This window comes from Pongo abelii, chromosome 11, assembly GCF_028885655.2.
Source record: "Pongo abelii isolate AG06213 chromosome 11, NHGRI_mPonAbe1-v2.0_pri, whole genome shotgun sequence".
Lineage (NCBI taxonomy): Eukaryota > Metazoa > Chordata > Mammalia > Primates > Hominidae > Pongo > Pongo abelii.
Window position 1 is genome coordinate 79,293,379 of NC_071996.2, and position 27,793 is coordinate 79,321,171.

At 38.2% G+C, this 27,793-nt stretch overlaps 2 long non-coding RNA genes and 1 other non-coding gene across 3 annotated transcripts in view; 2 read left to right on the forward strand and 1 right to left on the reverse strand.

Moving 5' to 3' along the window:
• Positions 1-27,793, forward strand: part of LOC112132329 (uncharacterized) — a 168,185-nt gene that overhangs the window by 13,858 nt on the left and 126,534 nt on the right. The window contains exon 2 of the long non-coding RNA XR_010136054.1: positions 2,026-2,082. This is a non-coding gene — a long non-coding RNA (uncharacterized LOC112132329). The remainder of the gene's footprint in view (positions 1-2,025; positions 2,083-27,793) is intronic.
• Positions 10,200-10,323, forward strand: LOC112132493 (U6atac minor spliceosomal RNA). Its single transcript, XR_002914258.1, has one exon. It is a non-coding gene; the product is annotated as a U6atac minor spliceosomal RNA (small nuclear RNA).
• The window catches only part of LOC129058048 (uncharacterized), a 65,602-nt gene continuing 56,548 nt past the window's right edge, over positions 18,740-27,793 (reverse strand). Inside the window, exons 2-4 of the long non-coding RNA XR_008522872.2 lie at positions 25,803-25,897; positions 25,278-25,503; positions 18,740-19,393 (exon numbers count right to left, since the gene is read on the reverse strand). This is a non-coding gene — a long non-coding RNA (uncharacterized LOC129058048). The remainder of the gene's footprint in view (positions 19,394-25,277; positions 25,504-25,802; positions 25,898-27,793) is intronic.

Genomic DNA, 27,793 nt, shown 5'->3' on the forward strand with positions numbered 1-27,793 from the left:
GTTTTGATATGGGAAATTTTAAAATTCTTTCGTTGCTAAAATTTATATTTCTTCCTAAATTCTATAAATCAGCATAGGTGACTAGGCCTAAAAAAAGTCAACCAAGTAGGATATTTACTACAAAATGTCTACTGTATTTCATGGATAACTCAGGCTTATAAGCAGAAACAGCTGGTGTGCTAAAGGCTAGGTACATTTCTTTATGCATTGTGTATAATTCCCCATAATGTACACGCAACATTCACTCCACATCCATATCTGAACTGCACACATACTGCTACATAATCTATGAAAGTTTTAAACTTAGGATCTGTTAATACATATGTATTTATCTCACCCACTGTTGATTTAGAAGAAATTAGACTGGATGTTCTTTTAAGCAGTCTAATTCTATAGTTTTTTTTTTCCCCCACCATGCCATGGCCCAGCCAACACTGACTTCTGGCATTTGTAAAGTGTCTGTAATAGAAATGAAAGCCTACCCAGGGTGAGGAATAGAAAGCAATGAATACTAATGTTGCTTCTTCTTACCAACTAAAGCGCAGGCGAACAAGACAGGAAGCGGTCTGTGCCTCTCTGCCTCGGCCGTCGTCCCTTGGCTCTGCCAAGCCACCCTCTAGTGGACTGAGGGGGGAATTTCCTTTCCTGGCTGCCTCACTCGGCTGTTCATTTGATAAATAAGCTCCCCTCCCCCTCTCTCAGGAGATGGTAGATATTATTAACCTTCAAGCACGATACAGCGAGATGAATGTTAATCATGAAGGGATTTCTCATCAAGTTTAATGGTGTAAGACATAGAGAAGTTGTGTTAGCAGTTTCAATCCTGCTAAAAATGCTAATTGTTATGTTTCATATGATAGGTGAGGATAATAGGAAAATGGCAACAGCTTCAGCGTTTCCATTTGGAAGTTGTTGCCAATAATTTTGAGGCAAATATAGAGGAAAAGAATATGGTCCTTAGTATGAATGACTTGTGAAGAGGCTAATTTAGGGCTGCTGCTTTGGAGACATTGGAGATTTGAGGCCTGACGTCTACTGAGCTCAGGAAAAAAGAATTTTCTGCTGGGAGGAACTAAAGCCAAAAGAAGAAATTTTGGACCTAGAAAGAACATGAGTCTATGGTAAGGGATACAGAGGTTATGGTGTTGAGTACTGATCTTTTGAGCACTTTCTGTCTTCTACGTTTTTCTCTGTGTTTCACTGGCACTTTTGCCAACATGTAGAGGTAATCTTTTTTTTTAAAGCAGTTATTTCATCGTGACCTAGGAATCATAGTAAGTGCACTTAGGAGTCCTAGATGAACCCCAAGAGAAATGCCATTTTTATTTTTCTCAACATGTCCCTTTCCTTGCCCCATGAGTTGTTACCCATGCTCTGGCATAAGGACACCCTACTGTCCCCAGCTTCAATGACACCAGTCTCGCAGAGTTGGCTTCTCATGTAGCTCTGTTGTTTGTCCTGGTCCCTAACTGTTTGAGCTGGGGTTGTTTTGGGGCACATACACACACAAGTGGGGAGTCTGGAATGTTATATGAGCAATGTCTTCAGTGTATACTTTTACTTGACTTTGATTACCCTAAATTCTATTGCTCAACACTAAACTTCTGTGGTAGCTCATGGTGTTACCTATGAGTGAACTGGAAAGCATTTTGCTGCAAGGAAGCTTATCAATTGAATGCGGGCCTTGAAAAATTTCCTTGTAATTTCATAGTTTATGTGTTCAGTTTAACTTTAGAAAGCATCTAAATGATAAATGCAAATTCAAAAATAATCCATTAAGGATATGAGCCTATGTGGATATGGACCTTTTTAACTGTATTGTCCCAGTTTTCCTATGTAGCTTTTGTCATCATTTTTTTACAGACTCCTATAAAATGGAGTCAACATAGAGAAGATATGTGATTCTCCAGGTGCTAACATGAGATGTGATATCAATGACCAACATTATTTTCCCATCAATAATGATAATTATACTAATTAGTCCAGGCATCACACCTGTGTAAAATCCTTATCCCTATTTTACAGATGAAGTCACTGAGACACCAAAGGTTAATTGCTTGCCCAAAGCCATGTAGCAACTTGGTGAGTACCAGTATTTAAAATCTTACATTCTTGCTTCCTTAACAATGGAACAAAATTATTGCTTGTATCACAGGAGATTGGTGTCAATGAACAATGGAGCAAAGGGGTCACATATTGCTTGTTTTAAAATTATAGACTCTTTCTCATATTAATGGAGTCCTTTACTGTGTTTTCCAGGTTGAAGTTACTTTAGTGTCATAAAGCTCCACATATGTACTTTTAGCAAAATCAATAGTCACCCCATGCAAACGAAGAGATGGTAATTAGAGATGGGACAGACCCCAACATATCCTTCATTTGAAGATAGAATAAGTTCAGCAAGATACCTAACTATTATCATCTTCTTTCACAAAAACATATGTGATTTTTCCCCCCTACCCAAATGTTTTAGTGAAAACTGCAACTGTGCATTAAAAGGCAGTTTTGCATGCATATATTCAGAGAACAATATGGAGAATCTATCCGTTGGGATTAAAAAAACACCCAGCAACAACAAACTTGAAAACAGATGGTTCTGATACAGTCTGATAAAAATGTAAACAGGAAAATCTTTGTTGACTTATTTCATAGTAATCAGTAATAATTAGTTATTGTCTAGAGGTGAATGACAGATTTCACAAGCATGGCCACGAACAGCCTCTGAAAAGTGAAGCTAAATTTGTGACATCAGTGAGGAATTACTGACCGCTCCCAAACCCTCCTTATTAACATTTTTTCTTGATTGACATAAAGGAATGCAACCCTGGAAGAGGATAATTTCTGCATTCTTTGTTTTTTCTTTTGTCATCATTTGATTTAGAGATATTAGACCCCTCTGACTAATCCATGAATTTTAAGTTCTTTGAAAAAGAACTTAAATTTTCTCTACAGCTTAGAGAGCTAAAGCTCTCCTTCGTTCCTTTTTTCCTTCCTTTCTTCCTTCCTTCTTTCCTTCCTTCCTTCCTTTCTTCCTTCCTTCCTTTTTTCCTCCCTCCCTCCCTTCCTTCCTTCCGTCCTTCCTTCATGGAGTCCACAGTTTAGTTGGAGAGGCAGGTTTGTAAATAAATATCACCCAGTTTGTTAAGAAGTGGGCAAGGGCTGGATGCCATGGTTCATGCCTGTAATCCCAGCACTTTTCAGAGGCCAAGGATGAGGAGGATCACTTGAGCCCAGAAGTCTGAGACCAGCCTGGGCAACAAAGTGAGACTCCATCTCTACAAAAAAATTAAAAAAAGATTAGCTAGGTGTGATGGCGTATGCCTGTGGTCCCAAATATGTGGAAGGCTGAAGCAGGAGGATCGCTTGAGCCCAGGAGATCAAGACTGAAGTGAGTTATGATTGCACCACTGCGCTCCAGCCTGAACAACACAGCAAGACCCTGTCTCAGGAGGAGGAGGAGGAGGAGGAGGGGGAAGGGTGGGAGAGGGGGAGGGAGGATGAGGGGGAGTGAAACACAGAGGGAGGAGGAGTGCCAGTGAAACACACAGAAAAATGTAGAAGTTAGAAAAATATAGAAGATAGGGAGGAATGTTTTTTACCATTACTTTTAATGATTAATCCTTAGCTTTTCCTTTGAGTTGAGAGTGACCCTTATATCCTTCCAACAAATTTCTTAAGTTAATCTGTTAAATTAACTGCTTGTAACCAGTTGTAGTATTTATAGCACTGCCTAAAAATCCAGGACTCAAATAACAGGTAAACTAAATTGTGGCATGATTTTGAGAGTTTGTTAGAGTTTAAGAGAATGTATTTTACTGACTGTGATGCTTGGAACATTCTATTTTGAATAGCATGAGTTGGTGACAGGATTAATTTTCTTCCTGTGTCTGTAATAAATAACATTTCCATAATATCAGTAGTCATAGTATCTATAATACAAAATATAAATATTATAAACTTTGACAGTATAGAGCTAACCCTGACAGAAGTCCAGAGATGGTGAGGTTTGTTAACTTTCTTATCTGAGAGTATTAAGGTCAATAACTCTTTTCTAAAGCTGCTAGATCCAGAAATGAATACATCTATCCAACTGAAGAACTAAAAAATCATGAGTTAGCCCAAATTGGAGAGCAGGTGGGGAGGGAAGGAAGGCATATAAATGAATGAAATTCTTCATCTTTCATGCAGAGAAGTCAGCAGGTACTGGCTACCTAAGACTGAAAAATCAAGAAAGAGAGATGCAGGCATATTATTTATTTGAAGTTAAAGTAGAAACCACTGGAAGAAATAAAATGTAAATTTATTAATAATAACTTCCTTTGGAGAATAGATGGTAGGAGAAGGGTCTAGATAGTGGGTATAATTTGACACAAACTTGGCTGCAGAAGATCTGGCATTCCAGAAATATATGCATCATTAACCTAGTGATGGCATTAAGAAAGCGATATTATCCTGGGCTGTGTTAAGACAAGTATTATTTGCAGCTAGGAAATAACCCTTGTGTCAAATTTATGTAGGTTGGGCTTTTATTTGAATATTACACTTTGGGTCTGTAACTTAAAACATATGCAGGAAAATTGCATAGAATCCACGTATAGAAGAGGAAAATGATGACAGGGATTGGAGACTATGTACACAAGGAAAGGAGGTGGGTTGTTTATTCTGGAGAAGAGAAGGCTGAAGGGAGACAAAATTAACAACCTATGGGCAGTGAGGTGGAACTTTGGAGAACACCAGTCAACCTCCTCCATCTCACTGAACTGAACAGAAGAAAATGGGTTTAGACTGCATCAGGAGAAAATCTCTTTTTAAGACACAGGAAGACTTGATGACCTGTGGTTGTGACTGAACGTGGGAACAGGATGCCCTAAGAACTTTTGGAGTACTTTAGAAATAAGATAGAAATATTCATTTTCAAAATAAGGGTTTGTATTAGACTTGAGGTCCCTTTAGATACAGCAACCACGTTCTATAGTTAGATGTCTGTGAACTTACGTATGGAGAAAGGTTAATGATCAAGTGGTCTAAATAGTCTCACCTTGGCTGTGCTTCCCAGGTAATATCTCATCAGGGGAAAAAAAATCAATATTCACATTTTTTTTCTTTGAAGTACTATGCTATCTACTGGTTCTTTTGAAATATATATGCATGCACATATATATATAACTATCATATTTTAAGGGAAATTAATATAGTCTTAGGAGCAATCGTTATCAAATTCAAAGTTTGTACCATTAAAATATTTATGGTTTATTTTTCTAACAAAAGCAATAAGATTTTGATGCTGAAAATCTTCAAAAACACAAAAAGGACAGGAAATACCTTTTTTTTTTTCATTAAAATGTGAGCAAGCAAAAAAAAACATACAAACAAATTTGGTCCTGTCTTATCATGACTGCTGCTAAGGCGGTCCAGCTGGGTTTCCCTGTAGCCAGAATCTGGTCCCCTATGCTCATCCTTTCAAGAAGGAAGTGTGAGTGCCTGATTAGCTGTGTCTTTATCTTTCCTCCTCACTGCAATTGGATCTCACTTACCCAGTCTCTGACACTTATGTATTGAAACAATTATTAGAAATGCGGTGATGGAGTATTGACTTACCTGGCACCTAAGTCGAGATTAATCCCTTTTGAAAGCTGGTTGTATAATCTGTGCCTAGGCAGCCGTAGCCCTGGCAAGTTTAGTTAAGACACTAAAATTATCATCTGGATGTTGGTTCAGGCATTTGTATTCAACACCTGGATAGGATTCTTCAACTTTGGTCTTTGGGTCTGAAGAAAACCCCTATCTACCTAAAGCTCATGGTTGCTTGAGATTTGGTGTGGGAGGGCAGAAAGGGAGGAGTGAAAGGAATGGCTGTTGGTTCCTTAACCAATAGAGGCTGCCACGACAGGATTCCTGAGCTAAAGAAAGTTTGAAAATTTCAGACCATGCTGATCGCAGGTGATAGGCACCTTGCGGGCCAACTCTTCCTATCCATGCATACACTTGAGTGATCAGACATACCTCATTTTATTGCACTTTGCTTTATTGTGCTTCACAGATTTTTTTTATGATATCTGTTATGGTGATCTTGTGATCAGTGGATCTTTGATGTTTCTATTGTAGTTATTTTGGGGCACCACTAACTGTGCCCATATGAAATGGCAAACTTAACTCTTAAGTGTTGGGTGTGTTGTAACAATATATTGTATGTTTCGAAGTAGCTAGAAGAGAGGACTCGAGATGTTGCCAACACATAGAAAGGATAAATACTTGAGGTGATGTGATGGAGACCCTAAATACCTGACTTGATCATTCATTATATTATACATACAATGCACGTAACAAAATATGAAATACCACACATACCCCATAAATGTGTACAAATACTATGTATCAATAAAAAAATAATGTGATTATTCAAAAGTAGGTCCAGCCTCAGGCATGGTTCATCGGGCTCCAGCTCCTTTTCTCTGAGGTTCTCTTTATTCTCTTTATTCTTTACTCTTCCACATATCAGCCTCATTTTCAGGCTGACTCTTCTCATAGTCACAAGAAAGCTGCTGTAAACTCTGGGGCTGCAGCTTCCCCATTCACCTACAGGATAGAAACTGCTGGTTCCCACAATCAGAGAACAAGTTCCTGAGGTTTGCTCTGACCGGACTGATGCAAACTGCAAACCAGGCACAGTGGCAGGTGGGATAAGACGATGAAGATTGCCTTAGACTAGCAGGGCCCTCCTCTGAAACTGATGATGGGGTCAGTCTCACCTAAACCCCATGACTGCTGTACAACAAAGGAGAATCTGGAATTAATAATAGGGTGGAGGGGGAATGGATCCTGGGAGAACAACCAAGAAATGTCCACAGTCTTTTGGGCTCTGGGTAAGGCTTCCTGACTGGGAAATCCCTGGGAAGGTAGAATGCTCCTTAATGATGAAGACAGAAGATTCCCATCAGACTGGTCAGGTGTCAGGGGCTAGGTGTCAGACAATTTGATTAAAGAAAATAAATAAATGGGTAGTTCTTGTGAAAAAAACATTGTGTGTATTCTGACTGCTCCACTGATTGGCCCGTTCTCCAGTCCCTCTCCCTCTACTGGAGCCTCCCTTTTCCCTGAGATACAACAATATTCAAATTAGGCTAATTAATGACCTACAGTGGCCTCTAAGTGTTAAAGTGAAAGAAAGAGTCACATGTTGCTCCCTTTAAATCAAAAGCTAGAAATGATTAGTGAGGAAGCCATGTTGAAAGTTGAGACAGGCCAAAAGCTAGGCCTCTTGTGCCAAACAGTTAGCCAAGTTGTGAATGCAAAGGAAAAGTTCTTGAAGGACGTGAAAAGTGCTACTCTAGTGAACATATGAATGATAAGAAAATGAAACAGCCTTATTGCTGATAGGGGAAAGTTTGAGTGGTCTGGGTAGAAGATCAGTTCAGCCACAACATTCCCTTAAGCCAAAGTCTAATCCAGAACAAGGCCTTAACTCTCTTTAATTCTGTGAAGAGCATGTGTAGTGCATGCTACAGAGAAATCTTTCATGAAAGAGTCAATGGATATGGCAAACTTCATTGCTGTCTTATTTTAAGAAATTGCCACAGCCACCCCAGCCTTCAAAATCCACCACCCTGGTTAGTCAGCAGCCATCAACATCAAGGCAAGACCCTTCAATGGCAAAAAGATTACAGCTCACTGAAGGCTCAGATGATTGTTAGCTTTTTTTTTTTAATTTTAGCAATAAAGTATTTTTAAATTAAGGTGTGTACGTTGTGCTGTTAGACATAATGCTATTGCATACCTAGTAGACCACAGAAGAGTTTAAATATAACTTTTATATGTTTGGGAAACCAAAAAATGTGTGTGATTTGTGTTATTGCAGTGGCCTAGTACCCAATCCACAATACCGCCTATGCGTGTCTGCATTCCTCTCATCTTCTATCAGTGCACTTCTCACTCTACCCAGCACCTCTTTCCATTCTTCTTGAACCCTTGCATCAGAATGATGCTCTGGTTCTCTTAATTTTCCCTGGAAAAGAGACGCTTTCTCTGTAACTCTCCTATGAATCAAATGGCGATAAGGAAGAGGTAGGAGCTGCGGCTTTCATTTATTTTGCTGCTACTCCAACGTGCTTAAAATTTTAACCCTTCTGCCCACTCACTATTTGCTGGTTGCAGAGGTTGAACGCACATCTGTCCTGCGCAAACACATGAATACACATCATATAGTCACTCCCCAGCTCTGCATACTGAGCTCAAAGAATTTCGGAGCTAGAAGGAAGCAATACAATTTTAAGCTTTTAATTTGTAGTTGAAAAATCAAGACCCAGAAAGACTGGATGTGTTGCCCAAGACCATATAGCTACTTACCGCAGATCTAAGACTAGACCCCAGGTCATTTATTTCCTAGGATCCTGGTGCTTCCTCCAGAAAGGATGGTCTAAGACGCCAACAGCAGCTGGATGTTCTCATCAGTCCTCCCTGTTCTGTTCTGCTCTGAAGTTGTCAGAGGCATGGAAGCATTCTCTGATGAGCCACTGGTTCCCACACTTGATAGTCTAATACTTAAGAAAAGCCACTATTATGAGGTCTTTCCTGTAACTTAGCATGGTTACTAAATAGACCTGTAGCACTAATATTTACATAGTAACCAGTGGCTTACAGAAGAACGTATATGCAGACAAAAGTTACTTTTTTATGACACCAATTAATTCTGTCTCTCATTTTAGTTTTTAAAAATCTCAAAAAGCAAATGATTCGTGCTCATTTAGTTTCAGTTTTCTTGTCTATAAAACAAAGTAATATGAGATGGTCTCTAAGATCCTTTCAAAACCCCAAAAACGTGGATATCTGCATTTGGGTTTTCTGAAGAGCTAAGATTTGGGTACTTTGCCTTAATTTTGAAGACTTCTTAATGAAGCCTTTCTAAAGTATTCTCCTTCACCTGCTGTCATACACAGTGTAGGCAAAACACTGTGAATCTTTTCTTGGTGGGCCAGGATCAGGTGTATGGGAACACCCATGGGGCTGAATTCTGCACCAGTGGTGATGTCCTCAGGGATTAAAACAACATTCAGACCACTGGCTTTTTGAGTTATTTCATCAGAAGTGATATAATTTCCAAAAAAGCAGAACAACAACAAGAAGATAAGTAAGATAAGTGAAAAAGGCTCAAAGGCCGCTAATGAGTGGGAAAATTGGCCAGCGGCTAAAAGCCAAGTGCCTTCTTGCAACTAAAATGCTTTCATTATTTTTTCTGCCACTGAAGAAGGTAGAACAGAACATCTATACTTACCTCCTGAGCAGCTTTCTGACTGGAAGGAACATGAAGAGTCAGACACATGTGAGCTTTAGAGGGTAGGGAGCCGTCAGGAGGATGAGGGTTGCTTCCAGGGTGGAGAAGAGGCTCCTAGGGGTGAATGGCTTGTTGTCCAGTTATATTGTCAACCAGGGTTTGTGACAGCCTGGCTCACTCATGTAGAATTTTTACACATGATATAATTCACAGGACTCTTAAGTTCCCAAATATCCTCTGTCATCAACAGTTGATTCTAATCTTTTGTTCTGGGAGCTGCATCACCTCCTCCCACCACTCCTGATGTTACTTGTGTGAGGAAATGACTTGATATGCTCTCTCCTTAGCAGGGGCTTGGGAGAGGTGGACACTGAGGACCAGGACAGCAAAAGATTATCCTCTAGTCATGTCTCAAATCTGTATCTGTCTGTGACACAGCCAATCCACTTGATCTAGTTATTTTCACAATTTCACATTAGCTCCAGTTATAGAAACTTGAAAACATTAAAGATATTATTTACACTGTATATAGAAAACAGATATATATATAAAATGCATATATTATATGCAATATATGCATATTTAATGTGATATCTATATCTGTCGGTCGATCTATCTGTCTATATATCTCTCTCACAGACAAAGGTAGAAGCAGAGATGTAAATTTAAGAAGCTCAGAGACATTATTCTGTGTCCTGTTTACTACTTTCCACAAGTAATGGTCTACATCTCCATGAGTTTTCCTTGTTTTTGGAGTCTGAATTGTGCTTTTAGAGACCCTCACTCTGAGGTGACTAACTTTAAGGTTTTATTTATATTCATTAACAAGAATATAAAAGCACCCTACCGAGGACCTCTGAAAACTAAAGTTGAATGCAGTGCTCCACACCCTGCCCCTGCCTGCTTGGTTGCAGTAGTCACTTGTGGTCTAGTTTACTTAATAGCTAGAGAGGTTAGCACCCCCTTTGACAAGGGTGGAAGAGACCCTCAGGCCTGACAAATAAAATAAAAAAAAATAGCTGTAAAACCAGTAAAGATTGTACTAAATGCTGTCTTGTGAAAAAATAAAAAAAGGATATAAAGAAAAGCCGGAGTATAGCCAGCTGTCTAACTCTGGAAAATCATATAACCTCTCTGGGCCTTGTTTTCTGTGTCTATAAAAGGAGTTTGGAATTTTCTGTGATTCTAAGCAGCTGGGCATTAAGCTTATTGACGACCACACCTGTGGCACAAATGTGTTTTTGGAATAGTAGTAGGTGATGAATTTGTCAGAAATTGTTTGAATGAGGAATGGATGGATAGGGCGACTTCTGTCCTTCAAGCCAGAAAAAGTGTGTTGACTTCTGTCACTTGAAGGCACCTGATAGTGTATCAGAGACTAAGCCTGCCCTTCTAGCTTTGCCATGGAATCAGTCTCACTCTGGGGCATGGTTCAGATCATACCACGGAAATAGTAAGGGAGCAGGATGACATTTTTGCCAAGGGGAACCCAGAGCAGTGTTATGCTTCCTTCACTGGGAGGTGGAAAATTCCATTGCAATGAGCAAGACCATCTCTCAATGCACAGGATCCACTTTGAGTCTATTTCCAGGTACCCTCCTTTGTTTGATCGAGTTTGTTAAAGAGCCTCTTCCTTATGATTTGGCTTGCCAGCTAGATCCATCTACAGGGAGAGAAGAAGCTGGAGTATTTTTGTTCCTGTGACAGTTATACTTCACTGTAAATTTTTAAAAAGGAGAGTAGATTGGGCCAGATGCGGTGGCTCACGCCTGTAATCCTAGCACTTTGGGAGGCCGAGGTGGGTGGATCACGATGTCAGGAGATTGAGACCATCCTGGTTAACATGGTGAAACTCCGTCTCTACTAAAAATACAAAAAATTAGCCGGGCATGGTGGCGGGCACGTGTAGTCCCAGCTACTTGGGAGGCTGAGGTAGGAGAATGGCATGAACCCGGGAGGTGGAGCTTGCAGTGAGCTGAGATCACGCCACTGCACTCCAGCCTGGGTGACAGAGCGAGACTCCGTCTCAAAAAAAAAAAAAAGGAGAATAGGTTGTATTAGCATGGAGAGGGAATTTAAAGGGATAGAATGTACTAGAGAAACAGTGAAGGGTAGAGGAGGAGCAGAAAATTGGGCCAAAAGGGCATCACTTTGTAACCCTTAGAGAAATTTCATAGGGCACGGGAATACAAGTTGGAGGTTATTAATATGTCTGTGTTGCTGGTTTGTCCATATACACTTGATGCAAATATCAACAGTGGATTTGCTTTATAATTAAGGTGGCATTTTGCAATTCACCTGTAATAAAGAATGTGAGTAGTTTATTAAAGATTGGTTTGTATAGTGAATAGTATTTATTGCAAAGAAATAAAAAGCACAGTGGTCTCACACAGAATGAGTAATAATCTGTTTAAAAATGGAGCTAGCATGAAATTGCTGAAGACATACCTTGATCGAGCATTATAAAATCTCTTCTTTATGGAAACATCTATGTATTTATAGATTGACCTACTTCTGTATACTTCTAGTTGGACTTGTACTAATGATGGAAGGACTTGAACGTTTCAAAAGTTGAACAGTTTTACAGCAACTTCTGACAAGATACAAAGCATTTGGTAGTTAAGGGGGGATATATACTTCTTAAAGGTCATTTTTAAATGTATTAAAACTATTAAATAAGTGTGTAGATTATATCCATCTCTTAAACCCCAAACTAAAAATCTTCAGGAAGCATAAACACAAATTCCCTCAATCAAAAAAAGGTTGCTTAGCAGACTAAGAAGAATATAATTAAAGAAGCCCATTTTAGGCATATATGCAATTATTTTAAGATATGTTTATAATTTGCATTTAGTAGCAAGATCGGGTTATTAAGCGTACAATGTACCAACCTTAGTAATCACGTTAACAGAAATAAAATGTCTAGAAACTTTAGAAAGTTGATTAGTAATCTACATTTTGTACTAATTATGGAGGGCACATTATAGGTTATAAATACACAAGATAAAAATCCCAGGTTTCTGAGTGCAAAAAAATAAACTTTCATATATTTTGACAAGCATTGCCTGGTCTGAACTATTTATAATACTTTAGAGTGTACTAACACTTTTTTGGTAATATAAAAAGTAATAGAATCTTAGTAATATGAGGTCCCACTAGAGATATTTGCTATTAAATTGTTGCTGAGTGTGCTGAGGTTTGGGGGAGAATTATCGAGTTTGCAGATTAGCAAAGCGGGTTCTGGCAATGTTTTAAAATTGAATCAGTGATGCTTTAAAATGGGATATATTTTAAGGATTCACAATAAGAATTTAAAAATAGATGAAAAGATGGGTTTGTTATCATCAAGCAGTGTATGTTAATTAGTGTCTTTATGCAAACTAATTTCATGTTTGTCTACAGGTTTAAGTATATACAACAAGCAAAGGGTTAGGGGTGAGGCAGAGTTCAGGAAAGACTAATTGAAAATGAGAAGTGACATTAATTTTAAATAAGTGCTTTCCCATTTTCTGCTTTCTTTTTAATTTTTGAAAAATCTTTCCCTTTCAACCATTAGCAGAGCTGCAAGCACAGGATGGCCCAATTTTGTGAAATTAGGCTTTTGCCCATGTTTCTAATTCAGAATTGGATGTACTTTAAATGTCCCCCTGAGTGTAGCAGCTGAGAGTCCTCTTCTTTCCTGGGTACTGTAATCTTGGTGGGGTCACTAAAAGGAGGGATGTGTCACAAGTAATCTTCTGCCACTTGCTATGGGGAAGCTTTCTTTTGTGTTCTTTCAGATTTGAGTAAAGTTGCCAAACGTGATAAAACTGCTTGATGATGGCAGAATTGTTCAGTCTAGTCTCTTAACCCTGTCCACCAGTTTACCAATGAAAAGGTCAGTGGCATGGAAAGAGAGGAATTCTTTATAGCTGCCAAACAACTGGTTTAATTCACCTGTGTTCCACCCTAGAAGTACTAATGGTAAGGAGATCGCTACTGGAAGGTCAAGAAATAAATCCTTGTAGTTGGACAGTCATAATTTTCAACAATCATCTTCAATTTATTTTGAAGCAATTATTTAAACCTGAATTAGTTGTTAAGTCACATATAAGGTAGGTAGTTAGCTTGTATGGTATAATTATTCAAAAGTAATTTGTAATTAATTATGAAATACCTTTACTAGAAAAATAAGTCCTATATAAATTGAACTAATTTTTATGGTACTAGTAATATTACTATACCTATTAGAGGTGGGGCCTTTATTAACTATTAACATTAATTAATGTTACACGAATAACATTAACATTAATAACAATTAATAACATTAATTGTTGTTACAGGATAATTTTAGATTTGCAGGGATCCTGAGAAGTTATCCAATTTAGCTTTTCACCTTCAGAGAGAATTAAGCTAAAGCTCCACCTGTTCCTTGAAAATGATTCCTTCTGTCCTAAACCTTGGAGAAGCTTTTCTTCCTTTGAATTCTGTGCTGTATCTGTGCTGGACATTTGGAATTTAGCATTGATTACTCTGTATTGCAATTTTATGCATGTGTCCTATCTCCTGAACCAAAGTGTCAGAGCCTTTCAAATTAAAGACTGGAACTGAACATTTTGGCCCACTTCCCACATATGCTAAGGCAGTGGTCTATGATGGAAGATGTTCAGTATGCACTGAGGAGATTGATCTAAATTTATCTTGAAAATCATGTTAGTCCTTAACAATCTTCTCTTGGTATTTGATCAACAACTTGAATTAGAAAGTATCAGAGATGTTTGGGACATTAGATGTAGTCTAATCTGATCCCTGTTTTACAGATCACAAAACTGAGTAAGGGCCAGAGAGCAAAATCAATTGCCTAAAACACATTGCTGGTTAGTCGACAAGAACCTTCTTTTTAGGATGCCATCTGATATTAATACCAATGTGTATGCCCTACATTAGGGTCTAACTTCACAGGTAGACTCTTCTCTCCTTAGGTTTGTTCATTTGAATGAATGAATGGTTCCTTATAAATGTCTGAGGTGCCAGACCAATGTTCTTTCTTTGTATACTCATAGATTAGCAGCAGCTTATAATGCTGCAGATGTATTCTGATACTAGCCAGTGGCCCTGGAACCTAATTTACAATATCCAGGTATTCTGTATTCCCTTGAACATGTCATTTTTTTCCCTTTGAATTCTATGTTTTTTGGATTGCTCATGGTGGAAGGTTTGGGACATAAATCATCATCATTTGCTACTGATCCAATTTGGGAAAACTAGGTCAGTGAATTGTACAACTGTATTAGTTGCTGTGGAAGGACCATTTTAGGCATTCTCAGACATGTAGCTAAGCAAGTCTGGGGCTCTCTGACATTACATAATTTCTCTGCTAAACCAAAGATCTCATTGAGTTTGCTGTTCAGCCATGTCTTATGTTGGATTAGGGGTATATTTGTTCAAAGCTCAGTTTCATCATTTGTCCAGCTTCACAGTATTTCCCCAGATAGGGAGGCTGCCTTCCAGGCTTGGCTGGTTTTTCCTACATTGCTGGGAGAGTTTTCAGTGAATGAATACAATGTAGAGTTTTCATTTTGTCACCATGTTATCTCCTTTCTAATTTTTGTTGAAGTTATTTTAAGGAAAAGCACCACCCAGTTTCTCTGACCAACTTTCAAAAAAAGATGAAAAGATTTTCTCAGTGTGAATAATAGCAACAAGCACATGATGGTCTAAGCTTTTGAACTCTCAGACAGCTGGAGTGCCCAGAATCGGAGTGATTTTCTTCAACGACTTTAGTGCACTGTGAGTGTGTGATCAGAGTAGAGTGTGTGATCTTAAACAGTTCTGGTGTCATATGGGGAGTTTCCATTCCTTGACTAAATAGACTTCCTGGTTTGAAATTAGCGTCTCATCATGACAAACAGGACCATGTACAGGGAGGTCAGCAGAGGCCTTTCCTGTCATTTGAAACGTGCCCTTGGTTTTGATTCCCCTAACCCCAGTGCCTTGGAATGCTGTTTGAATCTGGGGATCAAGTGATTTCTAAAGTCTCTCCAGGAAAGGAGAATTCGATGAAGCATTTAGCAGCAAAAACTTGGTTAAAAGTGCAGCCTGTGTCAGCATAGGAATGAATTAGAAACAGACTGTGAAAACCTCACCTGTGATCAGTATCATACCCAGAAAGTTGGAGACATCAGGAGGAGATGGTCTGTGTTTTCACTACCTTGTTGCAGGCAGTCATGAGAGTGATAGGAGGTGACTGTGACTTGTAGTTGTAAGTCCCATTTACTTTCAGGAGAGCAGGCTGAGAGGCTAAGTTCTGTGGTCCGTTGATTATTTTACCTTGGCTTTTCATAACCTGGCAGTTTCCAAAAATAGTTTGAGGACTAACAGAATTGCTAACTCCCTCCCACCCCACTCCTGTAAAGACAGTGAACACAACCAGTCTCTTTTTTCCTTTGTTTCATACAAGAAGGGAAACTTTTATACTGTAATATGAGAAGACTATAATCTAAAAATAAAATCTTTCTTAAGAAAATTTCCTCATTTTGCTCTGGACCTGTGAAAATGTTTGCACAGACCTGCCTTTGGGAAATCACTTCTCTAGGATGAGCAACATTATGAAATTCCCTCTGTATGGCCGTAGCATAGCTTTGTTCCTAGCTCCAGCTAACTTTCTTTGTGCCTGATGCTTTTTAAAAAATTCTGGTTGAATGTCACTTAGTACTGGCTGGAACCTTGTTCAGTAGTTTTGGTAGATGCTGCTGGTATTATCATAATTCATTCATTCACTTGCTTATTTAACAAACAGCCAGACCCAGACTATGTACTGAAGAGATAAAACAAAATAAACTCACTATTCTCAAGGAGCTTGAAACTCCTTTTCAAGAATCTGTTATTTAAAAATTTTTAGAGATCTCTGTGCCATGAGGGCTTGTATAGAACACAAGCAGAAATTGTGAAATGAGTATTTATCTATAGATCCTAAATAAAGGTTTATTGGAGAATTCTCTCTCTACCTCTTTTTTTCTCTGTACTATTCAAAGAAACCTTGTTTCTGATAAGGTAAGGTAGAAGTTAACTAGATAAAGTTCTGACAATGAAATTTAAATTACAGGTTCTAGTGTGATTTTGGCACATCAAAACCCAAAGAACATTTAGAATGCACCCAGCCCATGGAATCTATTCCTTTGATCTACTCAGCTCACCAAGATGATTGTTCAGCCCTCCCCGACTTTCTCTCAAAATATCTCAACCACTAACAGCAGCAACAATAAATAAAAAGGAAAGGAGGAAAGAAGAAAAATCTTCTTAGGGGCATAAATTATTTTCATTTGCTTTCTGCAATGATAAAATTAAGAAAACACCAAATAGCTACATTACTTTGCATTGTGTAAACCTCCAGCCTTCAATTGCTAAGTAACATTTCTTGGAGCTGATGAGGCTAAGAAACTAGTTTTGCCTTGAATAGATTGGTGTGTATTCAAAATCCTACTCAGTGAAATCCAGTTGTTTGTAAGCTTAAAATTGAAAGGCTTTGTATGCTTTTCTTTGAAATCAGGACCCATTTCAAAGGCATATTACTCACTGGATAAATTTCTGGCTCACAGTTCCAAACCAAAATCAAAGTGGTCTGCAGGCTACTTTGACACTGTCAGGTACCTGGAACTGTGCTGCTATGTGATGAACATTAAGTAAATGTTTGCTTAATGAATGAATGCATGGACTCAATTAATGATCATATCAGCTTGCATTTGTATATTGCTTTATAATTTGTAAAGTGATTTCACATTTATATTCACTATAACACTTTGAATAAAGAAGAAATTAACTTCACATGTTGGATTCTGCTTTAAAGCTTTAAAGCCACTGATACGTCCTTGGCTTAACGTGAACATTAATTATTTAACGAATAAAGTAAAAATAAGCTAGGGATCAAAACAGTGGTTTGAAAGATTATGCTACTATTGTTTATATACAATCTGGGGCAGAGTTGATCCTTAAACCAGAATTCCACCTCCAATGAATGTTTACTGTTGTGTGAGTGTGGGGTGGGTGTGTGTGTGTGTGTGTGTGTGTGTGTGTAAACACAGGCATGTATACTGTAGCTTTTCTATTTTCCCCAGAAATGTAACCAAAAAGTCTAGAGAGAAACAATCAAATATTTATACCAGAGCTTTGGTGCAAGTAGCTAAGATAGCAGCCACTGACCCAGCTGGACAGTAGCCTTTTATTTTTTCCTTATTTGGAGCCACGGCCTTGACCTGGCTGAATGTCAGTAAAAGTCGTGTTGGGCAATGCTCCCAGATAATTCATCTAAGGACCCCAAAGCTGGCCCTTCCATACAACTCTTCTTCTTTGCAAAGGCTATGGATCACAGAAAGTCTTCCTTGAGAAATGAGAGGCAAAACAAATCAAATCAAAACACAAAACAGATAGCAACTCTCTTTGGGTTCTTAGACACCCCAGCTCTCAATTTTGTTTCAAGAGCTCAGACATCAGTCCTGATCATAAATTGCTGTAAATTCTAAGATTTCTCATAGAAAACAGTAGTTTGGCTACCTTAGATAAGTATTACATGAGGCTTGGTGAATGTTGAGTTAGTAGTAAATTACTGAATTCCTTGTTTTTCTTGTTGTTCTTGTTGTTTATTTGTTTTCTTGGATAGCTTTATTTGTTAAATATACAGTAAAATGGTGTCATAATGAATTCACAGAGAGATCACACACAAAAAAAAGTTCCTGCATAAATTGCCAGGTATAGTGAGTCATGCCTGTAATCCCAGCACTTTGGGATAATCCCAGCACTTTGGGAAGCTGAGGTGGGAGGATTGCTTGAGCCTAGGAGTTCAAGACCAGCCTGGGCAACATAGGGAGACCCTGTCTCAAAAAATTTAAAAAAAAATAGCTGGGCATGGTGGTGCACCTGTGGTCCCAGCTACTAAAGAGGCTGAGGCCTATCCAAAAAAAAAAAAAAAAAAAAAAAGCCTAAGTTCTTGAGAAGATGTGTTCCTATTTGTGTTCATGTACCTTTTAATTCCTGCCTCATATTCCCTGAGTTCACAATCCTGAAGTATCCCCAGGCCCAGGCCACAGTCAAGCTCCTCAGATCTTATTGTCTCAAACTTAAATGCAAGGGAGACTAAAAAGAAAAGATTGAAAGAGAACTAGAAGCCAGGTGGTAGTCAGCGAAAAAACATTTGGACTTCCTAGAGACCTTTGTTTATCAACATGCTCATGAAACTTGCAAAGAAGGTCATTTTAAAGCTCATATCAAGAGGGATTGTGATTTAGTAGGACCAAAGTATAGAAGCAGGGGAGTTGGGATTCAGGTTCCTGTTCTGCTGCCTAATAACTGAGTACCATTAAACAAATCACTTCATCCCTTTGAGCCTCAGTTTCCTTTTATGGAACTAGGTATGCTCATACAACATCACAGGTTTTGTGAAGACAAGATGAAATAATTACAGGAAAAGTCTTTATAAAGTGATGTCAAAACAGGTGCTATTACCAGTGGTAATATTTTTATAACAGTATGTTTTTTATTATAAAAATAATTTTTATTGCAGAAAAATTTTACAATTATGTGAGTTGTAATGTGCTGACCACACAACTGAGGGATTCTGCAGTATCTGCAGATCCTTAAATGTCTAAAGCATCTGCCTGATGTTGCTGGGATTTGCTGCCGTGCCTGTTTAGAAACGCTGCTTTGGAGCTCTGGGTCACTACAGACTGCCCATAGTGTTTACATTCCATGGGCCACTTAAAGAGATTCCACCGAAAGATTCCTTAGAAGTAACCCTACCAGCAAAATTCCAGATGCCTGTAAAATCTATGGCACAGCCTGTGTGCTGGAAAGAGACCACTGGGATGGAAATCGGGGGACAGAGCCTTAGTCTCAATCCTCTGTTAACTCTTCATGGTCCTGGACCTCAGTTTTCTCATCTGCAAAATGACCAGTTTGAACTAGATATTCTTTGAGGTAGATTCCAGGTGCAGCGTTTATAAGTCTTTGCTCAGTCTGTTGTTTCAGTGGGCTCTTCAAGCACCAACGGGTCAATCAGGAAGGTAGGACCTGCCTGATGTCAACTCAGGGCACATCCCACAATATTTCCAGGTGTCTTCAGGAATATGGAGCACCACTGTCACCCTGTGTCACCTGTAAGATGAGAGAAGGGAACCCAGTCAATAAAGATTATGAGGAGGGCTGGGCGCGGTGGCTCAAGCCTGTAATCCCAGCACTTTGGGAGGCCAAGGTGGGCAGATCACAGGGTCAGGAGTTTGAGACCAGTCTGGCCAAAATGGTGAAACCCCATCTCTACTACAAATACAAAAATTAGCTGGGCATGGTGGTGGGCACCTGTAATCCCAGCTACTTAGGAGGCTGAGGCAGGAGAATCGCTTGAACCTGGGAGGTGGAGGTTGCAGTGAGCAGGAGTTGCAGTGAGCCGAGATCCCACCATTGCACTCCAGCGTGGGCAACAAGAGCAAAACTCTGTCTCAAAAAAAAAAAAAAAAAAAAAAAAAAAGATTATAAGGAAACTGTTGTCCAGTTTCAAATGTCTCCATTTTTCTCATTTCCCTGGGTGGATGGGAAGAAAACCATAAATATGCCTAGGAAGCCAGAAATATGAATTGGTTACAGATTTTTTTCTCTAAGAGGATAATTAGATAGATTGAATGTAAAATATATAGTACCAAATGGGTAGGGGTACCATAGAGAAGCATCTGTTGGGAAGGACCAGAATTGCTTTTGTGTCTAACGGGAACAGAAATATGTTTCAGGGCATTTCAGTGTTGCTTCAGACAATAGGTTTCAGCGTATATGAAGCCCTTGGAGTCTTCAGGAATGAAAAGTTCTTCAATGGAGAGTCTAAATGCTAACATACAGATTTAATGTTGGGGTTCTTCAACTCACAATCAGCACCAGTCTTGACACTGATTAAAGCAAACATTTATAGGGGATTTGGACTTTGCCAGTATTTGCCCAGTCAGGGCAATTTATTGAACTTTTGGGTCAGCTTTTGTAATAACACAATAAGGAATAAAATCTTTTTCTCTTGAACTTGTCATCAAAAATATTTGCTCTCAGAATGTTGTGTGGAATATTAAAATGTGATCCATTATTAAAATAAAATAGTTTTGCTTTCACTTTACTGCGAGAATAATATATATCAAGCTCTGAAAGACTTGAGTGCTAAAAAACAAGGGGTGATTAAAAACGAATTCTTAAAAGCATAAGCAATCTAAAAAGTGGATTTCTTTAGAACGTAATGAAATATAGGTTGAAAAGGTAACTTGCCAAAGTGACACTGCTCTTATTACTGGAAGAGATTTCCTGGGTGAATCAGTAATATATGATTTTAAAAAAATTAAAGGGAGGCTGATGTACTGATGTTAAATTCCACACAAATATTCTGGTTATTGAATGGTAATTTATTGTAGTTTTACTGGAAATTTTCTCCTCTTAGTTCTTAAAAGGTTTTCCAGGCTCAATTAGCACCTTTACTCCTAATAATCAATATTGATTTTACTGTATTCATTTTAGATTTTAAAAATTTTGCCTAAACTCAAATCTTAACTATATTTAAAGTAACAGATTTCATTAAAAAAAAAATCAGGCTTACCGGGTAGGCCTTCATTGCCATCTGAAAAATGATACATTTTCATTTATTTGAGGTGGGATCTTAAATTCAGAGAAGTAGTTACAGTTCTGGATAATATGAGCTCTCTTTGGATTTAGAACTGTTGACAAGATGTTAATCGAGAATATGTGCATCATTTTCCAGTATCTTCTTAAAATTGAGTGGTTATTTTTAATAATATTGCAGATTCTGTTTTTAACCTGCCTATTCATCTCTGTACTTCAGTATACTCAGTGTGTCTAGGAGCTGATTATGTTGGTTTCACCGGGCACATTGCCTGACGGGGGACCATGGAGGTGGCCCCCAGTGTGTTATGATATGTTCTCATGGGGAGAGTGAGCGACAGTCAAGGGTGATTCCTGTTCATTCAGTGTGCTGTGAAGTGAGCCGGAATTACCTGCTTTTCTACATTACTCACATTTCCCCTCAAATGACAAGCTTTCTCCGACAACATGGGACCCATTGCGTCTGGAAAACACACACTTCACCCAAACCCTTCCATTAACTCCTGTAAATTGTTTTGTGTAAATGTTTCCTGTGATTTTTCACGCAGCATTCAATTTCATCTCCTTTTGAAATTGAAAAGATCAGTTTTGTGGTTGTTTTTAGCATTCACTAGTAGAAAATTAAAAAGATTTCTAAGGACTACCTTTTCCAGTCACACATTTTACCAACATTTGAGCTACTACCTTGGGTTGGCCAGGAAATGTCTGCCGCCACATTAGCGATGTGATAATGGGCTTCACATATCACCTGGACATTAATAGAATGAAATCACTTACTGCTCCTGAAAGCAGCTTTGTTCTCAGCGGGTGTCCTGAAGGCACTGCATGAGCACAATGGACCTTCTACCACAGAGGTGAAAGTCAGAAATAACCTAAACCCATCTTTATCTTGGGGGGGGGGGGGGGGGGGTGTGTGTGTGTGTGTGTGTGTGTGTGTGTGTGTGTGTGTGTGTGTGTGTGTGTGTGTGTGTGTGTGTGTGTGTGTGTGTGTGTGTGTGTGTGTGTGTGTGTGTGTGTGTGTGTGTGTGTGTGTGTGTTTCATCTTTATTTAATGGGTCCACTAATATTTGATGGAAATGACCAAAATTCAGCTAGTTGCATAAAGTATTTCTGGGTCTCCAATCTGCTCTGATCTGTGACATGCAAAACTTCTAATGACTGGGGACCCCTAACTCAGCTGCAATAGCCCATCAAAGGTGCAACTTTATTCTCTCATAACAGCTTTGTAATGTGATCAGCAGACATATCTGCTAACTTTTCCCTGAGCTGTGCAGATGTGGCCATAAAAGAGGCACTATGCCGTTGTGTATTTCCTACTTTCCTTCAAAAATGAATTTGCTTTTTGATTATGGCAGAATAGCTGCCATATAAATTTTCTGTATAAATTTTTCCTTATAAATTAAGTGCACATGCACTTAAAGCCCAATCTATGAAAATTGGGAACTACAAAATAAGAATGATTCAGAATTATTATTAGCTTTATAGAAATGCTCTTTGCTTTGCAAAGGTATTTGCCATAGAATTCTATAAATAAAAGGTATCTTTTGTGCATTTATGTCATTCTTCAATTAATCAAAATTAGTATTTTTCTGATAGATACCTGTTACATAAAGTAAAACATGGACATTATTAAATAGCCTTGTGATTTTGTGTGTGTGTGTGTGTGTGTGTGTGTGTGATTTTAATGAGTGGAGAGTTTAATAGGCAAGAAAGATGGGAGAAGGCAGAAGATAGAAGCTCCCCCATTCAGAGACAGAGGGAGCAGGGCTCCAAAGTCAAGAGAGGGAACCTGGATTTTTTTTGGTTTTGGGAAAAAGTGTAAACTGGGAGTTGATTTGCCATATGATAGGTTTATTTCAAACTTGTACACACATTTTAACTGAAAAAAAAATCAGGCACTGCATTATTTTTTACAAAAATAAAATGTATGGTTTCTAAATTTTAGTTTTGAGTTTTTAACCTATTTCTCCTCTGAGGAATATGGGCTTGTGACTAGCATGCATTCTTCATATCACATTCAAAGTCAAATCTGGTTTTTCTAGCAATCACATGGATAGGCGTAAACAGATAAATAGTCACCGCACTCCATTGACTGCCATGGCTCATTTTTCATCTTTTGAAATAAAAGCCCAAGAGAATTTTTGTCAGGCTAAATTGGAGATTTAAAAAAAGTTTCTGTTTTGAAGTAGATACTTCGAACATGGCAGATTTGTGAGAAATTTTCTTTTGCCTTTGATGCCTTTTAAGATCTAGAAGGCTCTACAAAATTAGAATTTTGGTTACAGAAAGAGTGTTCATCTAATCCTAAATTAAAGAACTGCTTTTGAGCCAGGGCTGGAGTTGTTTTGGCTTTTGTAATTTCAGATATATTATCAAGTTTAACACTAAATTTAAACATTATAAATTAGTTGACTTTTCCCTTAATTAGCCACAGCTATGTTCCCATAGAAAAGCTGAAAATATGAAGTTACATTTTCCCTAAAGGAGTCTAATTACTTTATTATCTGAAATAATACCTCCTTAACGATTCTTTGAACAGTACTGCCTATGTTTTCTTCCACTATGCAGACTTTTCATAAATAACAGTCTACATCAAGACAAACAGTACATTCAGCAAGCTGGAGAAAGCAAATGAACCAACCCTCTGTATTCATAACATGCTTCTGGACCCCTTTAATGTGGAATTCACAATAGATGTATACATTGTTCATTGGAGTATTTTAATATTTTTTCATACAATGCTATCCATCAAAAATCCAAAGAAGGCAAATTACTCACAAGGAAGAATCTGAAGAAGCCCAGAAATACTGAGCTATGTACGATGACATCACGAGGCTAAAATACACAGCAAATACTAACAATAATACTACTAGCTACTAATAAAGCAAATACAATCACCAGATCAGTGGTTGTACTAGAAATGGGCCTTCTTATTTAAGGCCAAAAAAAAAAAAAAAAAAAAAAGACCCTATCCATTCTGACCTATCTTCCTTATTCAAAACAAAACAATGCTTCTAGAAAATCCCTGTAGACATTTTAAATCCCACATAAGATATCCCGGAATAAAAGAGCATTACGTGGACTTCTGGATGGCACAGCTACAGAATTATTATCCATTGCACTATAAGGAATGACTTCCCCTCTAGTCCAGGGTTCATTTTTTCCCCCATAATCAATGTTTAACTCATCATAACAGTTTAGTGAGGCCAGATGTGTCAGTTTTACTTTTCCAAAGGAATTCTGTTCAGGGAATTACATTGAATATGGTGACATGCATTGCTTTTTAATACAAGTTTCTTTATTTCTGAAATTCAATTTTATTCTATATTTATTCATTTGTTTAAGGACTACTTGAGTTCACTAAAAAATAAATAAATAAAAATGCTTATACGTGCTACATGCCATGGACCTGTGGGCGTAAATAACACGATGTGAATGCAAATACACATCCTTTTCCCATTTGTTTCCATTCTCGGTGCCAACTTTGGTTCAATAAACAATGACTTTCAACTTGGTATGAAGGAAGCATCTAGTATGTAATGCACAGAGCTGTGCCCCTCCAAAGAATGAAACCCTTCAGAATGGCTAAGGGTGAGAATAGAACCGAAGCTGATGAGAGCAGAATACAAAACAAGAGCAGTTTCAAATTCACCTGAGGTGACAGCAGCAACTATGGCTGAGTCAGGGAAATATTTTCAAGCAGAGTTTTGCTGATCACTTTCACACCCATGACCAGTAATCAGTCTAGATGATATTTATGAAATGAGCATTGAAATGGTCACAGAATTGAGCAAGAGCTGAGACTGGCTGATTCATTCCTTATGGCATATGTTCCTTAGCTTCTCCAGCAAGAAAATGGAAGCATTAATTCTTTCCGTATCTCTCAAAAGCATGTTTCAAGGATTAAAGAATTCAGAGTGGCAAAGGATCAAATTACCATTTATGTAGGACTCTTTCTAACCAGCAGGGCATCATGTAGTACACTGGAAGAGCTTATTTATTGAATCCGCAATTGAATTGGCTTCAGAGAGTTAATACAACATCCAAGGTGACAAATTTACTCACTACAAATGAATTGCATTAGTTCCATTATTTGTAAAGCACTTTACCATCTGGGAAGAAAGTTGTAGTATAAATTCCATTCCTTTCAGTATCTCGGCTAAGGAGGTTCCAAAGAAACTGGCTCAACATTTTATGAGCCAGAAAAGTGAGGTTTTTTCTTCTATTAATTTGCTAAGTGTTCTCTGCCCCATGGTTTTAACACAGGTACGACGGCAGGTGGCAGAGGGTGCTGGCAAAGGAAAAGAGGTGGTTTTGCAAATTTGGAGTTGATTCTGGCTCAAAACAGGGGTGCCGACTTAACAATCAGAAGAATCGTTTAGTTGAGACTTACCTCCAGAGCAGAGAGCATCTCAAAATTTTAGCAGATTCAGCATAGTCTCAGAGTTCCAAAATCTTAGGTTCCTTTCCTCAGAGCATTCCACAGAGACAATATTATGTAACGTCAGGTACATATACTTGGAATTCCAGTGATCTGAGTTTGAGCCACAGTGCCCTCATTATTCACTGTTTGATTTCAGCCAAATTAATTTTACCTCTCTGAGCCTCAATGATATTCCCTGTAAAATGGGAATAAGAATGGTATCATGTTAGAGGGTTATGGTAAGATAAAATATGATAATGCACGTAAGGCTTCTAGCATGGTGCTTGTACATTGTAAACCCTCACCAAGTGTTCACTCTTATTGCTGTCATCAAAAGTGTGACCTCAAGTATCCGCTTCACTAAAAACAGTGCCCAGGGTGGTCTGGGAGAGTCCAGTAGACAATAATTCAACTCCCTGACATGTAAATAGTGGCGTATAGATATTTTTGTTGGCTCCTATCGACACATCCTGCCCATTAATTTTGAGCACTAACCTGTACCCATTCATCCATTCATTCAGAGAGCACTGAGTTAGGGCCTCTGTGGGCAGGTCCTGTGCTAGTCCATTGAAAAAGGGAAGGGAGATCCCCTGTTTTTGGAAACATGAAAATACATAGAATTACTTTTAAAACAACATGAAGCATATTTGTGCATACAGATGAACTAGTAATGATTTCATTGTTTGATCACAGCTAATACTTATTGAGATCTCATCAAAGGCTAGAGCCACTGTGTTAAGAGCTTTATGTAAATTATCCCATTTGATCCTTACAAGGATCCTGAAAGACCTAAAAGACACTATTATTATTCTAAACTTTGAACCCAAGAATTCTACCTCCAGAATCCGTATTCTTGACTACTACTCTAAACTGCCATCCTAAGACAATATAGATTGCTAACCCATTCAGTATTGGGTTAATCTAGTACTCAATAATCTGGTACCTAAAGTACTAGATGCTCTTCTAGTATAGCCTGTCCTCCTTGAAGACTTAGACCTTATACTTTGCCACCATGCTGTATTGATCAAACACAGTTGCAACTGCATTTATTAGCAGTTATAACCCTGTACATTTTTGTCTGCAATTTCCAGTGAATCAAGAGGCATTATGTGTTTTGTTATTTAGACCTCACGTTTCACCAACAAGACCCCAAGGTTCTTGTTTATGTAATCCTAACTGGGAAGTCACTACTATCTCCATTTTGCTGCTAAAGAAGCTGAGCCTTGGATAGAACCACTCCACTGATGAGCAAAATCAAGTATAGCTTGAACTCAGGTCTTTGACCCAAATAAATTATGAAATCATGGTTCGTCTTTTAAAATTGGAGTAATGCATTTTATGCAACCAAAGCAAAAGTGACTTTAAATTTGGTGACTGAACCATTGCATCATCTGTCTGTAGCCAGCTCATTTCTTGTTCATTCAGTTAAGATCACTGAGCTCCTCCCAAGTACTAAGCATTGTCAGGAAGGCAAAAATAAATCAGATACAGAGTCTGAGTGCAAAGAACTTATTTGAAAGAGGAAATGAGAATCTTCAATTAAAGACAAAATAAATAAATATATAATAGAGGCCATAAAAGAGAAATCGAAGTTCAGGGGATTAAGGGAGTCTTTGCAGCTAGCTGACTTGCAGGCCCTATCAAAGTGGTAGCTGTCTTAAGAGGGGAGGGCGTTCATGTCAAAGAAGTAATAGGCTGGTTTACTCAAATAAGGAGCTGATAGGTAACTAAGGGGAAGGAGAAGCTAAAAAGTACAATTTGGCACAAAATTGAGCATTGTTGTCTATTAATTTTATCTTTTCTACCAGTTGTTTTGTTTTCACAGATACAGTATGAAATATTTTTTGAACTCAAATGAAAGGTTTCACACACCAGATGAAAACATATAAAGTTCATATTTTCAGTTTTTTCATATTTAGCATTTCATTTATCTCAGAGCTCTTTCATGCTGTTCACCTACTGCATTGAAAATAACTCTGTAACACACTTATGCACTTTCCCTTTAAGAAAAGATTCCAGTCCTGTTTTTCAGATGGTCATTCAGTGATACAAACCTGTAAGACTGAAATAAATTGCTCCTGGAAACATTTTCTTCTTGGAAAATCACAGATGAGACTAAATGAGACATTTTATATATATAGTAGCAAACAGTCATAGGTACATTTCATTTTGAAAGTCCCATCTGTCTTGTAACCCAAACAGGTTTTGACACTGCAGAGTGATTGCAGTACTTCAGGATATGCGAAACACTAGGAATGTTCAGGACAGGATGCCAAAGAACTTGGTACATTTTTATCATTTGGATATTTTTTAAAAAGCAAAAATATAATTAAAACTACAGTTGTATCTCTTGATCTATGTGACCACACTGTATTTTGCAACATATAGCTTGAATACCCTAGCCCTGCATTTAAGTACAACTGCAGTTTTTACAACAAAAGAGAACCAGCAAGTCTTTTTCCAGGATTAGAATTTTAATTGATATC